Source organism: Trachypithecus francoisi, unplaced genomic scaffold (genome assembly GCF_009764315.1).
Source record: "Trachypithecus francoisi isolate TF-2019V2 unplaced genomic scaffold, Tfra_2.0 Lachesis_group1, whole genome shotgun sequence".
Taxonomy (NCBI): domain Eukaryota; kingdom Metazoa; phylum Chordata; class Mammalia; order Primates; family Cercopithecidae; genus Trachypithecus; species Trachypithecus francoisi.
Genome location: NW_022681454.1, coordinates 121,105,107 through 121,121,058, shown reverse-complemented (window position 1 = coordinate 121,121,058; position 15,952 = coordinate 121,105,107). Strand labels below are relative to the sequence as shown.

Sequence of the window (15,952 nt, the reverse complement as noted above, 5' to 3'; positions counted from 1 at the left end):
TTATTCTTCATTGCGTGTGATATCAGAAGTCTTATTTTAATCAGAGCCCAGGCAGTATGGAGGACTTAGTCTCCACTACAATATAAGAACTCAAGGAAGCAATAAAGGTAAGAAAACTACACTCTGAGGAGCCCCTTGTATTAATTTAACCAGATCTTCCTTCTTTCCAGCAGTCTTAGGTCATACAGAGTCTAAAACACTGGTTCTCACGACAAAAATAAAGTGAAATATTGTCCTTGAGATAACTTTGGAGATTGCTCAGCTGGCTCAATCCTTTCTACTCATGAAGACAACAGGGTACAAAATAATAATAACAGCAATAATGATACACAATAATAACTTGTTCTATACCATAGTCTAAATGGATTTAGTCTATTTATATAATGAATGAATGAACAGATAAAAGGAATAAAGAAGAAAAGTAAGGCTTAATTCATGTCACATTCTGAGACTAAATTCAATACATTGTTTCTTACCCTACCTTGTTTTTGATCTCCTTAAATTTCCATTAAATCAATATATAATTATTTAGTGATAGCCTTATACAAAGAGAGAGAGAATAATAGACTTCACTATTGGGTTTTTGCCTAATTTAATTATGGCTGTTAAGTTTCAAATCAGAAAAACAAAGCCTAAAATATATCTCAACATGATAATAAAATTGATAGAGGAGGAAAAAGAGTTTGTATTAGTCAGAGTTCTCTAGAGGGAGAGAACTAATAGGATAGATAGTTATATAAAGGGGAGTTTATTAAGTATTAACTCACATGATCTCAAGGTCCCACAATAGGCCATCTGCAAGCTAAGGAGCAAGGAAAGTCAGTCTGAGTCCCAAAACTGAACAACTTGGATTATAATGTCCTCCCAGCATGGGAGAAAGATGTAGGCCAGGAGGCTAGATCAGTCCCATTTTTTCACATTTTTCTGCTTTCTTTATATTCACTGGCAGCTGATTAGATTGTGCCCACCAGATTAAAAGTGGGTCTGCCTTCCCCAACCCACTGACCCAAATGTTAACCTCCTTTGGCAACACCCTCACAGACACAAACAGGGACAATACTTTGCATCCTTCAATCCAATCAAATTAACACTCAGTATTAACCATCACAAGGTTACCCCTTGTCAACTTGAACCCATACGCATCTCCTGAGATCATACCTAATCTTCAAATAAAGACAATAATAGGGTCATAATTATGCCTAACGTAATACAACTGTACTTTGTACAACTGGAAACACACCAATCCCTAACCCAAATACTATTACATAAAGTTAACAATACTTAAATGCTGAAATGAAATCAATAAATCTTATGTCACATAATAAAGGAAAAAAGAAAATAATTTTTTTTAGTACAAGTGTATACATGCACAAACATGTTTTTAGCAAAGAAGAATGAAATACTCCTGACAATTACAGTCCTCATTTCTGCAGCTGGTCACATGGTTATAGCTGGTATTGATGACTACCTTCTTCTAGTACCCATTCTGTATTCTCTTTGCCTTCAGCAAACATCTCAGCAGGTTGTGGGTTTTTTTTTTTTTTCTGGTGGAGCGACCCAAACCTTCATTCCTGAAGGGTCTGGGCCATTTGTAGTCCTGCCTGGATTGAGTTGTTGTAGTTTCCCATTTACCTTAATCACAGGGCATAGTAATATACTAGGAGTGATGGTGAGTGGTGCCATGTCCACTTCCACCCCTTGATTCCTGGACCCATGAACCCTGGCTATGGGAGATGCAGTACCATATATTGGATGCTGATTCAGAGAATACAAGGCCTTCCAGAGAACTTTGCCCCAGCCCTGCAAAGCAATGTCAGCTAGTTGGCATTTTCATTGTGACTTCAAAAGGCCATTCCACCATTCTGTGAATCCAGCTGTTTCAGGATGATGGAGGAACATGGTAAGACCAGTGAATTCCATGATCATTAGCCCACTGCCTCACTACTTTAGCTGTAAAGTGAATGCCTTGGTCAGAGGCAATACTGTGTGGAATACCATCATGGTGGATAAGGCATTCCGTGAGTTCACAGATGGCAGTCTTGGCAGAAGGATTGTGTGCAGGATAGGCAAACCCATATCCAGAGTAAGTATCTATTCAGGTGAGGACAAACCTCTGCCTTTTCAATGATGGAAGAGGTCCAACATAATCAACTTGCCACCAGGTAGCTGACTGATCACCCCAAGGAATGGTGCCATAATGAGGACTCAGTGTTGGTTTCTACTACTGAAAACAGGGCACTCAGCAGTGACAATAGCCAGGTCAGCCTTTGTGAGCGGAAGTCCCTGTTTCTGAGCCCATGCATAACCTCCCTCCCTGCCACCATGGCCACTTTGTTCATTAGCCCATTGGGCGATGACAGGGGTGACTGGGGAAAGAGGTTGAGTGGTGTCCACAGAACGAGTCATCCCATCCTATCCACCTGATTATTAAAATCTTCCTCTGCTGAGGTCACCTGTTGGTGATCTCTCACATGGGATACAAATATCTTCACAGTTTTTGACCACTCAGAAAGACCTATCCACATACCTCTTCCACAAGTTTCTTTGTCACCAGTTTATCAATCATGCTTCTTTTAAGTTCCTGACCATCCAGCCAAACCATTGGCTACTGCCCATGAATCAGTATATAATTGCATATCTGGCCATTTCTCTGTCCATGCAAAGTGCACAACCAGGTGCACTGCTTGAAGTTCTGCCCACTGGAAAGATTTTTCCTTCACTGGTGTCCTTCAGAGATGTCCTAGAAAGGGGCTGTAGTGCTGCAGCTGTCCACTTTCTGCATATTGTGGAGAACCACGTGTGAATCAGGCCCTACCTAGTCTTCTCTTCCTCTGTCAACTGATCATAGGGAACTCCTCACGAGGCCATCAGTACAGGCTGGGTGAAAGAAGGCAGGGTGGCAGAAGTAGAGACCATGGACATTTGAGATACTTCCTCATGTAACTTATTCATGCTTTCAGGACCTGCTTGAGTTTATACCACTTCCATTTGATGATGGAATGCTGCTGTGCATAACCCACTTTATGGCTAGGTGGGTCAGAAAGCACCAATTCATGATAGGCAGTTCAGGTAGCATGGTGACTTGATGACCCATGGTCAAACGTTCAGTTTCTACCAAAGCCCAGTAACAGGCCAAGAGCTGTCTCTTAAAAGACTAGTTATCTGTAAAAGATGGCAGAGTCTTGCTCCAAAATCCTAGAGACCTCCACTGTGATTCACCTATGGGAGCCTGCCAAAGGCTCCAAACAACATCCCTATCTGCCATTGACATCTCAAGCACCATTGGATCTGCTGGGTCATATGGTCCAAGTGGCAGAGCAGCTTGCACAGCAGCCTGGACCTGCTGCAGAGCCTTCTCCTGTTCTGGATCCCACTCAAAATTGGTAGCCTTTCAGTTCATTTGATAAACAGGCCAGAGTAACACACCAAAATGAGGAATGTGTTGCCTCCAAAATCCAAATAGGCCCACTAGGTGTTATGCCTCTTTCTTGGTTGTAGGAGGAGCTGAATGGAATAACTTACCATTCACCTTAGAAGGAATATCTCAACAGGCCCTATACCACTGAACCCCTGTAAATTTTATTGCAGTAGAAGTTCCCTGAGTTTTAGTCAGATTTGTTTTCCATCCCCTGGCACACAAATGTCTCACCAATAAGTTCAGTGTGTTTGCTAATTCTTGCTCACTGAATCCAATCAGCATAGTGTCATCAACGTAATGGACCATTGTGATTTGTTGTGGAAGTGAAAAGTGATCAAAGTCTCCCTGAATAAGATTATGACACAAAGTCAGACTTGATATACCCCTGAGGTAAGATAGTAAAGGGATATTGCTAGCCTTGCCAGCTAAAGGCAATTTGCTTCTGATGGGTCTATGGACAGGAATGAAGAAAAAGTCATTTGCCAAGTCAATGGCTGCATATCAGGTACCAGGAGATGTGTTAATTTGCTTAAGAAATGAAACCACACGTGGTACAGCAGCTGCAATTGGAGTCATCACGTGGTAAAGCTTACAATAATCCACAGTCATCCTTCAAGATCCATTTGTCTTCTGCACAGGCCAAATGGGATAATTAAATGGGGATGTGGTGGGAATTACACCCTCTTCATCTTTCAAGTTCTTGATGGTGGCACTAATCTCCACAATCCCTCCAGGGATGTAAAATTGTTTTTGACTTACTATTTATCTAGGCATATACAGCTCCAATGGCTTCCACTTAGCATTTCCCACCATAATAGTCCTCATCCCACCAGTCAGAGAGCCATTTTGGGGGTTCTGCCAACTGCTAAGTATGTTTATGCCAATTATGCATTCTGGCACTGGGAAAATAACCACAGGATGAATCCAGGGACCCACTGGACCCACTGTAAGTCAAACCTGAGCTAAAACTCTATTAATTACCTGACCTCCATAATCTCCTACTTTAACTGGAGGACCACAATGATATTTTGGGTCCCCTGGAATCAACATCAGCTCAGATCCAGTGTCCAGTAATCCCTGAAATGGCTGATCATTTCCCTTTCCCCATTGTACAGTTACCCTGGTAAAAGGCTGAAGGTCTCCTTGGGGAAGGATGGGAGAAATATTAACAGCATAATTTGTCAATAGTTTAGTGGGGTCCTTCCTCAAGGGCGCCCTGCCTCCCTTTCAGAGTATTCTGATTGCTGCTTTGTCTCTGCTGTCCATTATCATAGCTATGCTCACCTTGCCTTTGATGATTGTTTGCCACCACTTGGCCCCTGCCACCTCGGGATCCAAGTATTCCCATTGTATTTAAATTTTATAGTTGAGTGACTGTGGTTCCCACTGTTAGATCTGACATATAGAGAAGATCAATTACAGTACCCTTCAAAGATGCAGGTGCTGCCCTCACAAATCTATTTCATAAGGCATTGGTTAAGGGTATATCTTCCGAACCCTCTTACCTGGTATGAGTGGGTCTAAAATGACTAATCCACTCTACCATCCCAGTCTCCCTAAGTCTTTGGATTCCTTCCTCTACATTAAACCAAGGGAGATCAGGCATTTCCAGCTCACTCACAGTGGGCTATCTTTTAATCCATATTTCAGCTAACCAAGAAAATAAACTCTTAGAACCTTTTTTTAACTCCATGAGCTGCAACATGAAATAAAGAGTCCATATTTATTGAGCCCAAATCAATAAATTCAGCATGATCCAACTCTATGTTCCTTCCACCATTACCCATGCTCTTAATATCCATTCCCATGCCTGTTCTCCAGATTTTTGTTTATATACATTAGAAAACTTTAGCAGTTCTTTTCAAGTGTTGCACACCTCCTCATGGGTCATACTCTCAATCTCACCTTTAAGGGCCTGCCAGGACTTCAATCTAGTTATAAGCCTAGAAGCAAACAGGGATATTGGGGGTGGCTTCTGAGAAGAATCAACATTATCTTGCCTGGCAACTGCCTCAGGCAGTGCAGGGTTTTTCTCCTCAGACAAAGGTGAAAAGGCTGATGGCAGCATGGGTGGGGGAGGGCAAGTTGCCACTACAGGGGATGGGGAAGCTGCTCCTTCTGGCAAAAAAGTTTCATCGGAGTTTACAAGCTCAGTATCCCCAGCTTCATCAGGGTCTTCCCACACACCCCCATTCCAAGTTGCAGGGTCCCATTATTTTCCAATCAGTACCCTCACCTTAATAGCAAACACCTGGAGAGGCTATGCATGCACCTTTCATTGCAGGTCAGTCACTCACATGATAAGAGCTTGTGTCTCTTTTTCCACAATTTCAGCTCTTTCTGTACAGGAGATAAGACTCTCATGGCAATCTTAGCAGATTTGAGACTCAGTATCTGGTTCTGAAGCCAGGAAGTAGAATCCCCAAGTTCATCATTTTCTTTCATCACTTTGTCCACTGAACTTAGGAGCAATCAACCACCTTCATTATGTCCCTTTGTTCTCCACACATGGTCAAAAATGTTGTGTATAGAGTCACTGAACTCCTTGCCTCCCACAAGTGGTGAATCAACATGGCCAAATGCACTTATAAACAGTTCATGTCAAGGACTATCAGTGTTTTCTATACTGTAAGAAGTAGAGTCCTTAGCATTTTTGGGTCTAATTATATTAAGCAGTCAACCCTAGAAACCCCAAAAACAATGAAAACATACATACACACACACACACACACACACACACACATCCTTAATATTCTGTTCCTCTAGAACGATTCCTGGTACCATAATCTGTGTTAGTCAGAGTTCTCTAGAGGAACAGAACTAATAGGAGAGATATAAAGGGGAGTTTATTAAGTATTAATTCACGTGATCACAGGGTCCCACAGTAAGCTATCTACAAGCCAAGGAGCAAGGAAAGCCAGTCCGAATCCCAAAACTGAAGAACTTGGAGTCTGATATTCAAGGGCTGGAAAGGTCAAGCATGGGAGAAAGATATAGGCTGGGAGTCTAAACCAGTCTACTTTTTTTCACATTTTTTCTGCCTGCTTTATATTCTAGCCACACTGGCAGCTAATTAGATGGTGCCCACCCAGATTAAGGGTGGGTCTGCCTTTCCCAGCTCACTGACTCAAATGTTAATCTCCTTTGGCAACACCCTCACAGACACACCCAGGATCAATATTTTGCATTCTTCATTCCAATCAAGTTGATGCTCAGAATTAACCATCACAGAACTCATGAAGGATCCTGGGACCATTCCTCAGGGAGGTAAAAAGCTCAACTGCATTGCATTAGGGAATTTATTTTCTGAGTGTTATTATTGACTCAATCAATGTTTTGTTACTCATAAGGAATTGGCTACCATACTACTATTGTAGCAAGACTACAACCCTGAAACTCTTAGGACAGATTTACTGTATCTGAATTTTCAAGAGACTCTCTTATTCATTTCCAGAGATTCTGAAATTGGAGAGAGAGATATTGAAGATAATTTCATCCAAAACATTTTTTTCCTAAATTATTTAGAAATACCTTTTGAATTATATAAAATTTATTTTTTTAAAAAAAGTACACCATAAACCTGAAAATATATAGAAGTAGCATAACTTGGTGTGGAAGGCAGGAAGGGAGGGAGGGAGGGAGGGAGGGAGGGAGGAAGGAAGGAAGGAAGGAAGGAAGGAAGGAAGGAAGGGAGAGAAGAAATAAAAGAAAAGAAAAAAGAAGGGAGGGAGGGAAGAAAGGAAGAAAGGAAAAGAGAAAGAAAGAGAGAAAGAGAAAGAAAGGAAGGAAGGAAAGAAGGGAAGGAAAGAAAGGAAAGGAAAGAAAGAAAAGAAAGAAAGAAAAGCCAGAAAAAATAGGAGTCATATAATCCCACAATTCAAAATGCTACTTGAAATTAGAGTCTGATAAGCCTGTGGTAAATTGCATTCCAGTTACTAGCCAGTCCTATAATGTTAAACCCCAGTCTACATCTATGTCTGTGGATGAGAGGCAATAACCTCTCTTTGTTGTAGGCATTAACATAATACATAGAGATTGCCTCATATAGTGATACACTGGCTACATCGTAGACTTTCAAAAGATAATTTCATTTTGGTTATTTTTGTCTGCTACAGATATTCTGTTAGAGGGTAAAAATCCTCTAATTGTATATGTGTGAACATAGATAAGGAAGACAAAGCTGTAGAGCATCACTCTGAGAACTCTCTTGTTTTTCAGATCGTATTTGAAGCTTTTAGGGATTTACTGATAATCACATGAACTAAGGTAAAGCAGTATATCTTTCACATCTAGTAAACATCTAATTTAAAAACAGAAAACCATGATCAATTCTTAAAGGAAAGAGAGAAATCAATGTAAGAATACATAGGAAACTGGTAAGGTTGCCTCTAGGAAGGAAGAATAAGGGATAAACATGGAGACAGCAGAGTCAATTTTCACTTTACTCCCTTTTATATTTTGATATAGTGTGTACACATTTTTGACATAATTATTTTAAATGGAATTTTTTTTAAGAAACAGATAGATACTTAAACTGAAGATAAATGACATTTAAGTAAATCAGAACAATGTATTTCAAGCAGTCAGGTCTTCTACAGTTTTGGAAAAACTTCTGTACTTTGCAGGGAATCAGTTGGGAGCAGAAAGTTTTTCAAGCGTATTCTTCACAGACATGCTATTTTATGAATCAAAGTATCTGTTGTGTGTTCAAGTAATACTCTAAACTATCTTTAAAATTTATAGGTAGAAACTATCATCAGAACCTGCTAAGCAATGATTATTTAAGTAAGTAGCAAATATTAAAAACAAACAAACAAACAAAAAAAACACAATATGCAAAGCTCTTGGCTAGTCCTTTGGTGGAGAGGTACTGGAAGGAAGTTGTAAAATATACTATAAATGTGTTTAAGATATAAAATAATCTTATCTGGATTATGATGCAGTGGGGAAGATGAACACATTTTAGAAACCACTATAAGGTATCCTGCAGTACGTTTTATAAATGCATAGCATTAATAAATACTATATGACATGGAGAGAAAATGATATTTTTGTGTGTAGAGAAATTTAAGAAAGTGTCTTTGGAGAAGGTGTTAGAAGAATGGATATGTGAAGGTTGTCTATGGAGTAAAGGGCCTTGCAGACAGTAAGAGCAGTTCAGTTAAGGAGCTGGGGTTGGTAAGCACAGTGAGTGCTTAGACAGGAAAGGATACGAGGGTACCAGAGGAGGGCAAGTATATTAGGAGACAGACCTGGCGCAGTGGTTCATGCCTGTAATCCTAGCACTTTGGGAGGCTGAGGCAGGTGGATCACCTAAGGTCAGGAGTTCAAGATCAGCCTGGCCAACATGGTGAAACCCTGTCTCTACTAAAAATACAGAATTTAGCCGGGCATAGTGCTGGGTGCCTATAATCCCAGCTACTCAGGAGGCTGAGGCAGGAGAATCTCGTGAACCTGGGGGACAGAGGATACAGAGAGCCGAGATTGCATCACTATACTCTAGCCTGGGCAAAACAGTGAAACTCCATCTCAAAAAAAAAAAAAAAAAATAGGAGACAGACTCCAGCCAGGAAAGAGCCAAAGAGCCAAACCGCATCAGGATTTGAACATCAGGTTGAGGACTTAGAACTTTTTCTAGAAAAACTGGGGAACATTTGAAGATTTTTCAGCCAAGTTCACATTTTCAGATGATAACTTTGTGTCAGTATAACAGATGAACTGGCATGAGGAGCATCTCAGGACTGTGAGATTAGAATAGGCTTTTGAGATGTGACCTGAATAGGAGCCTCATTATACATCAATCCTGGCTCTGACTGCTCCTGCCAAAGCAATACAATGTGGAACTACCTAGGGGGACAACTGCAAAACAGGCACATCTCATGCATCTTTAACATTTATTTTTAATCTGGAATTTTTGTTAACATCGTGAAGAGAAACACATGTCTGGCGTCACTCATGATGACCTTAAGTGCAGAGGTGATTCAAAAGCAATTGGCTCTGTTACACGGAGCATGACCACAATTATGCTGGAGGTCATGACTATTTGAATCAATAAAAGAATATGAGTCGAGATGTTGCTCCCTTAGGAGTTTCAGGAGAGTCCATTTTCAATATCTACACTAAGATTTCTTCTAATTAAGGATGATTTTTACTTTGAAACTGGTTTTGTATAACAAAATATTACGCAGTAGCTTCCAGGGATAATTTCCTAAGGTAAGGTTTTAGTTATAGTTTGTGATTTGTTTTGTAAATTAGAGATTTTTTCCCCCAATTCAAGAAGCTAAGAGTTATGTCTGGAATTCTTTGGAAGAGCTACACTGGTTAAGTGCCTGGCTCACATTCTAAAAAATGCTTTTATAGTTTAAGGAAGCTCAAGCAGAAGCCCTCAGTTCTGATTTGCCCATGGTGTCAAACATCAGAAGAATTTTCCAATGGGCCTTTATGAGTTTTATTTTCGCTTCAATTAGGAAGATATCTGGGTGTTTAATGGGGACTTCTCAAGGTACTGGAGCAGAGCTAGAGCAAATGACCTTATTCACTTGGAGAGATAAAGTAACAGTGTCACAGATGCTTCATAAACCTTCACATAATTGCAAATGGGAGGTAAGGGAAATATCAGAGAAATTTGATCAAAGAGCATTATATCCATATATGTAGCTGTGTTTCTCTTACCATGAGCTTTCAAAACAATACACATTTGCCAGCAAAGGCAAAAGGAAAGCTACTTTCATAACAAAACATTCATTAAGAAGATTCATTTTATTTAGCTGGAACTAGGTTACAATGTCAGCAGAATTTAACCAATTTCCAGCAATATGATTTTTCTGGTCATCAAGGGAAACTTTGTATTTGGGTTCTGATTTAGACCATGGGTTCTTTAGTGAAGAGAGGAGATCTTGAGTGTTCTGTTCATGTTGTTTTTAAAATATAGGCTATTAAAAAAGTCTCAAATCCCCTTAAGAATTAAGTTGGTGCCAGAGATTTCCAGAAAAAAAAAATAGAAATAAAACAGTGAAGCTTGAAGAGCTTATAAAAGAAGTAACTTGGGTATAGTTTAGCTTTCATACCAGGTGGTCATTGTAAAGTACAGGAGTCTCCTGGAACGGTGAAGAAATAAGAGAAAACAAAGCCTTTACCGGAAAGAGACCTTCAGAGAGGTTTGCGCAAATCTGGGGAAGTAATGTTGCCTCAGGAAAAGATTTATGCACCCAGGTGGATATATCTCTCCTACCTGAAGCCACATGGAGTAGAAAGCTGTAAAATTAAAAAAATCCAAGCAGAGTGAGCTAAGATAACTCTGAAGGTAGTGAGAAGTCCTAAGGAGGCAACTTAAGGGTCTGGTTTCTGATCAGCTGTGAGTTGTACTTAAAAACTGCTCCCATTCAGAGATCGCTTTCAGTGAGGCTTGATTGTGTCACAGCTGTGATAAAGCACCAACAGACTAGTGCTGTGAGTCCACAGTGTGTCTATGAATGATTTTAAATTTAGGAAGACACCCTAAATGAGTTAGATTTAAATTTGCACTTGTTCATAAGAATGAAACTTATTAAAACTTTTACTTCTTTAAAAGCGTTTTCAATATTAGCACTTATATAAGTAATACGAGTGAATGTTTAAAACGTTAACTGCTAACTGCTGTTTTGTTATTTTAACATAGGTATTGGGTGAATAGGAGAGATAGAAATGACTAAAATTTAAGTCTGTGATCAGTGGTGCATGAAAGTATACTCGCTGCCCACTTTTTTTCAGTGGCAGCCACCTGTTTTTTGCCTGCAGAATTTATGTAAAAAGTTGCTGAGTCTAATAAGCTCCAAATTTTGGAGAGAAGGCTGAAAAACAAGACATTATTTGGGACAAGTGTAAGAAATGGTAGCTGTAGCTATTCTACGTCTCTGAAGTGTGACAAAGTCTGAATTCCGAAGTTGGTCATTTCAAGTATTTCATCAAGCTGTAATTTAATCTCCAGGGTTTATCTCTTTGCTTTTAAAGGATTATTCTTTAAACTAAGCCTACAGCCATTCTGGAATAATCCAATTTGCTCAGGACACATCATGTATAATACTACCTCACTTTTTTCCCAACTCCTTTATATTGGTGTTAGGTTACTGACCCTCTGAACATCCCTGTAAGGCACATATCAAAGGTCCCATATTAGTGTTGAAACAGTTAAACCACAGACAAGTTGGAAGGCTGTGCTACAGTAAAATATATGACATGTATTTTGTATTTTTGGGGGGATAGATACTTTTCTCTTTTTTTTTTTCTTACTTAGCAAGATGCATGACAGACCAGAGAGAAGGAAAAGTAGACAAATTCATTATTTTTAATTAATAGGGGTCATACTAAATCTCCACAAATTTCTAAACTATTTGCTTTGATTTAGGTTTCCAGACTATGAAGAAACATTACAGAATTGCTATATGAACAGCAACTTCGTAGCCACTAATTAAAATAAAGAGGAAAAATTTAACAAACTTTTATTTTTGGCAAATACATTTAATTTGAAATAAATATATAGCCTACTTTATTTTTATAAAACAATCTTCTTAGGAAAATAAATAGAATTATTTTTGTTTTCTATCATGCAGGGTTGAATGCAGGTTTCGTAGGTAGTATGGAGGCTTACACAAGTAGAGATCTTAAAGAAAAGTAAAAGAAAATTACAAATACAATATTAGCTATATGCAAATTTTTACTGAAAATGAGAAAAACATCACAATAAATTTCAAAATTTCCCAAGCTCACAAATACAATAGGCATCGAAAATCCAGAAAAAGCATAATAGTTGTATTAATTTATTGTCTCTTTTTCTGTGTAATTTAACATTACAGTAATATAATATTTTCTATAAAGAGAATAGAAAGAAACATTTGTCTTTGCTTTATCATAGTTGAATGAGAATTTTTGTTCAGTCGTTTGGAAAAGTTTCTCTTAGCTCCATAAATCATATCGATAATGTTATGTAGGATTGCTGTCAAGTATATGGAAAAATCTCTATAAAATGTCTTTTATAGAAGAACTTACAATTGCAGGTTCATTTTCAGGTTTCTTGTGCAGTGACTAATCTTATACGCTCTTTGAATGAGCATGATTGATGACAATCAAAGGACCTCCCTGTGAGTCCAGGAGCATTAGGAGGGTACTTGGAGCTAGTCTTGCATTCCAACAGGTAGCAGTTACTTACCTGTGCATTAAAGTGATAGCGTGCCACATAAATGTATCCCACTAAACCCAAAATAAAAGTATCCCCAACTTAACTTCTCTTTAGCCAGATTCCAAATGTGTGTGTGGTCATTCCAAACCCTATGACACTGCGGGAAGTCAGTATAGAAAGTGACAGCAGAACAACTGTGGTTAAAATGTCTTATGATTGGAAATTTCACAAAAATTATAATGATCTTGTAAACATTGCTAGGGTACCCTTAATGGAGGAGCCTGCACAAGTGAAAGGCTAAAATCATTGTAAATTTACCTCTGTTAAATTTAACAAACTAATAAAGCTACAGATTTGTTCAGAGTAAAATTCAGAGTGCTAACGTGTGTGAGAGTTAAGATATATACTGATGGGCATTCTTTTGTTATGCAATAATGATGTGAGTTGATTCCAGTACCATATTTACTGTAGCAGTATGATATATGAGTGAGTGTTAATAACACTAAGATTTTTATGAAGGGACGGTAATTTTTTTTAAGTTCAGTGAATTCTAATGTTAAGTAAGTCCCTCAAATTTAAGTGTTCTGAAAGGCATTATCTACAGTTGAGGTTGTGGAGTAAATGACCAATTAAATAATAAAATGTTTAAATGTTTGGCTAGAATAATGAGACATTTTGAGCATTTTTCTGAATATAAAGTTAATCCTGAGATGGCAAAAAAAAAATTTAAGAAAGTACAAGTAAACTATCAAAAGACCAAATATATAAGGCAATATTGTTTTGGGACTTCTGTAAAGAAGATCACATAATGCCACTTAGTATATAGTATTGAGGGAAGTCAGGGACCCCGAACGGAGGGACCCTGTGTTGTGCCGCACAGTTAGGCAGCAGCCGCCGCAGAGCAGTAGCCGCCGTGGGAGGAAGCCATGAAGCACTAAGAGATGGAGATTCTGGATGCAAAGACAAGGGAGAAGCTGGTTTCCTGGACAAGGTGGAGCCCCATGCCACCATTGCGGAGATCAAGGACCTCTTCACCAAGACCCATCGGCAGTGGTACCCTGCCCACCAGTCCCTCCACTTGGACCCCAAGGACAAGTCCCTGAAGGATGAGGATGTTCTGAAGAAGCTGCCTATGGGCGCCATGGCCACACTCTACTTCCGGGACCTGGGGGCCCAGATCAGCTGGGTGACGGTCTTCCTAACAGAGTACACGGGGTCCTTTTCATCTATCTGCTCTTCTACTTCCCAGTGCCCTTCATCTGTGCCCATAAATATGACTTCACATCCAGTTGGCACACGGCGGTGCACCTCCCCTGCATCTGTCACTCATTCCACTACGTCAAACACCTGCTGGAGACGCTCTTCCTGCGCCACTTCTCCCATGGCACCATGCCTTTGCCCAACATCTTCAAGAACTGCACCTACTACGGGGGCTTCAACGCGTGCACGGCCTATTACATCAACCACTGCCCCCTACTTACAGAGCTCAGCGGGTAAAACTGGCACTCGCCATCTTTGTGATCTGCCTGTGCTTGGCCGCTTCTCCATCCACATGGCCCTGTGGGACCTGCGGCCCGCTGGGTCCAAGACCCGGAAGATCCTGTACCTAACAAAGAAGCCTTTCACGTGGCTCTTCCTGCTGGTGTCCTGCCCCAACTACACCTCTAGGTGGGGTCCTGGATCAGTTTTGCCATCATGACGTGGTGTCTCCCAGTGGCCCTGTTCTCCCTGGTGAGCTTCACCCAGATACCTATCTGTGCCAAGGGCAAGCACCACCTCTACCTGAAGGAGTTCCAGGACTACCCGCCCCTGCGCATGCCCATCATCCCCTTCCTGCTCTGAGCGCTCACACCTGCCGGGGCTCAGCCCCTCACCAGGTGGCATTCTGGCGGGGAAGTGGGGCCCACAGCTCTCCAGCACCCGGAATAAAGCCCACCGGCCCCAGTCAAAAAAATGTATATCTATCTATCTATCTATCTATCTATGTGTGTGTGTATGTGTGTGTGTGTGTGTGTGTGTGTGTATACACACAAAATTAGCCTGGCACCATGGTGCATGCCTGTAGTCCCAGCTACTCGGGAGGCTGAGGCAGGAGAATCACTTGAACCTGGGAGGCCGAGGTTGCAGTGAGCCAAGATTGCACTATTGCACTCCAGCCTGGGGGACAAGAGCAAGAGTTCATCTCAGTCTCCTGAGTAACTGGGATTACAGGCACCTGCCACCACGCCCAGCTAATGTTTTTGTATTTTTAGTAGAGACAGTGTCTCACCATGTTGGCCATGCAAGGTGGCTCACTCCAGTAATCCCAGCACTTTGGGAGGCCTAGGTGGGCAGATCCCCTGAGGTCAGGAGTTCAAGACTAGCCTGACCAACCAACATGGTGAAACCCTGTCTCTACTAAAAATACAAAAAGAATTAGCTGGGCATGGTGGCAAGCTCCTGTAATCCCAACTACTCGGGAGGCTGTGGTGCATTGGCCAGGGGAACCCTCCCCCAATATTTCAACATAGGTTCTTTCTGTTTTCCCTAAGTGTCTGCCGTTCTGAGAAATAAAGAGAAAGAGTACAAAGAGAGAAATTTTACAGCTGGGCCGCTGGGAGTGACATCACATATTGGTAGGTCTGTGATGCCCACCTGAGCTGCAAAACTAGCAAGTTTTTATTAAGGATTTCAAAAGGGGAGAGGGTGCAAGAACAGGGAGTAGGTAACAAAGATCACATGCTTCAAAGGACGAAAAGGAGAACAAAGATCACATGCTTCTGAGGAAACAGGACCAGGGCAAAATCAGAAACTCCTGATAAGGATCTATGTTCAGCTGTGCACATATTGTCTTGATAAACATCTTAACAGAAAGCGGGGTTCGAGAACAGAGAACCAATCTGACCTCAAATTTACCAGGGTGGGGTCTTTTCTCCACCCTAGTAAGCCTGAGGGCACTGCAGGAGACCAGGGCGTATCTCGGTCCTTATCTCAACCGTGAAGGACAGACACTCCCAGAGTGGCCATTTATAGACCTTCCCCGAGGAATGCAATTCTTTCCCTAAGGTCTTAATATTATATTCCTTGCTAGGAAAAGAATTTAGCGATATCTCTCCTACTTGCATGTCCATTTATAGGCTCTCTGCAAGAAGAAAAATATAGATCTTTTTGCCTGACCCCGCAGGCAGTCAGACTTTATGGTTGTCTTCCCTTATTCCCTAAAATTAGTGTTATTCTGTTCATTTTCAAGGTGCACTGATTTCATATTATTCAAACACACATGTTTTATAATGAATTTGCACAGTTAATGCAATCATCACAGGTACATCCTCAGCTTACAAAGATAACAGGATTAAGAGATTAAAGTAAGACAGGTGTAAGAAATTATAAGAGTATAATTA

General features: G+C 40.5%; 1 pseudogene; it reads left to right on the top strand.

Annotated features, from left to right (window-relative positions):
- The first annotated feature begins 13,433 nt into the window (after positions 1-13,433).
- On the top strand, positions 13,434-14,418 carry LOC117085884 (annotated as a pseudogene).
- Positions 14,419-15,952: the final 1,534 nt, after the last annotated feature.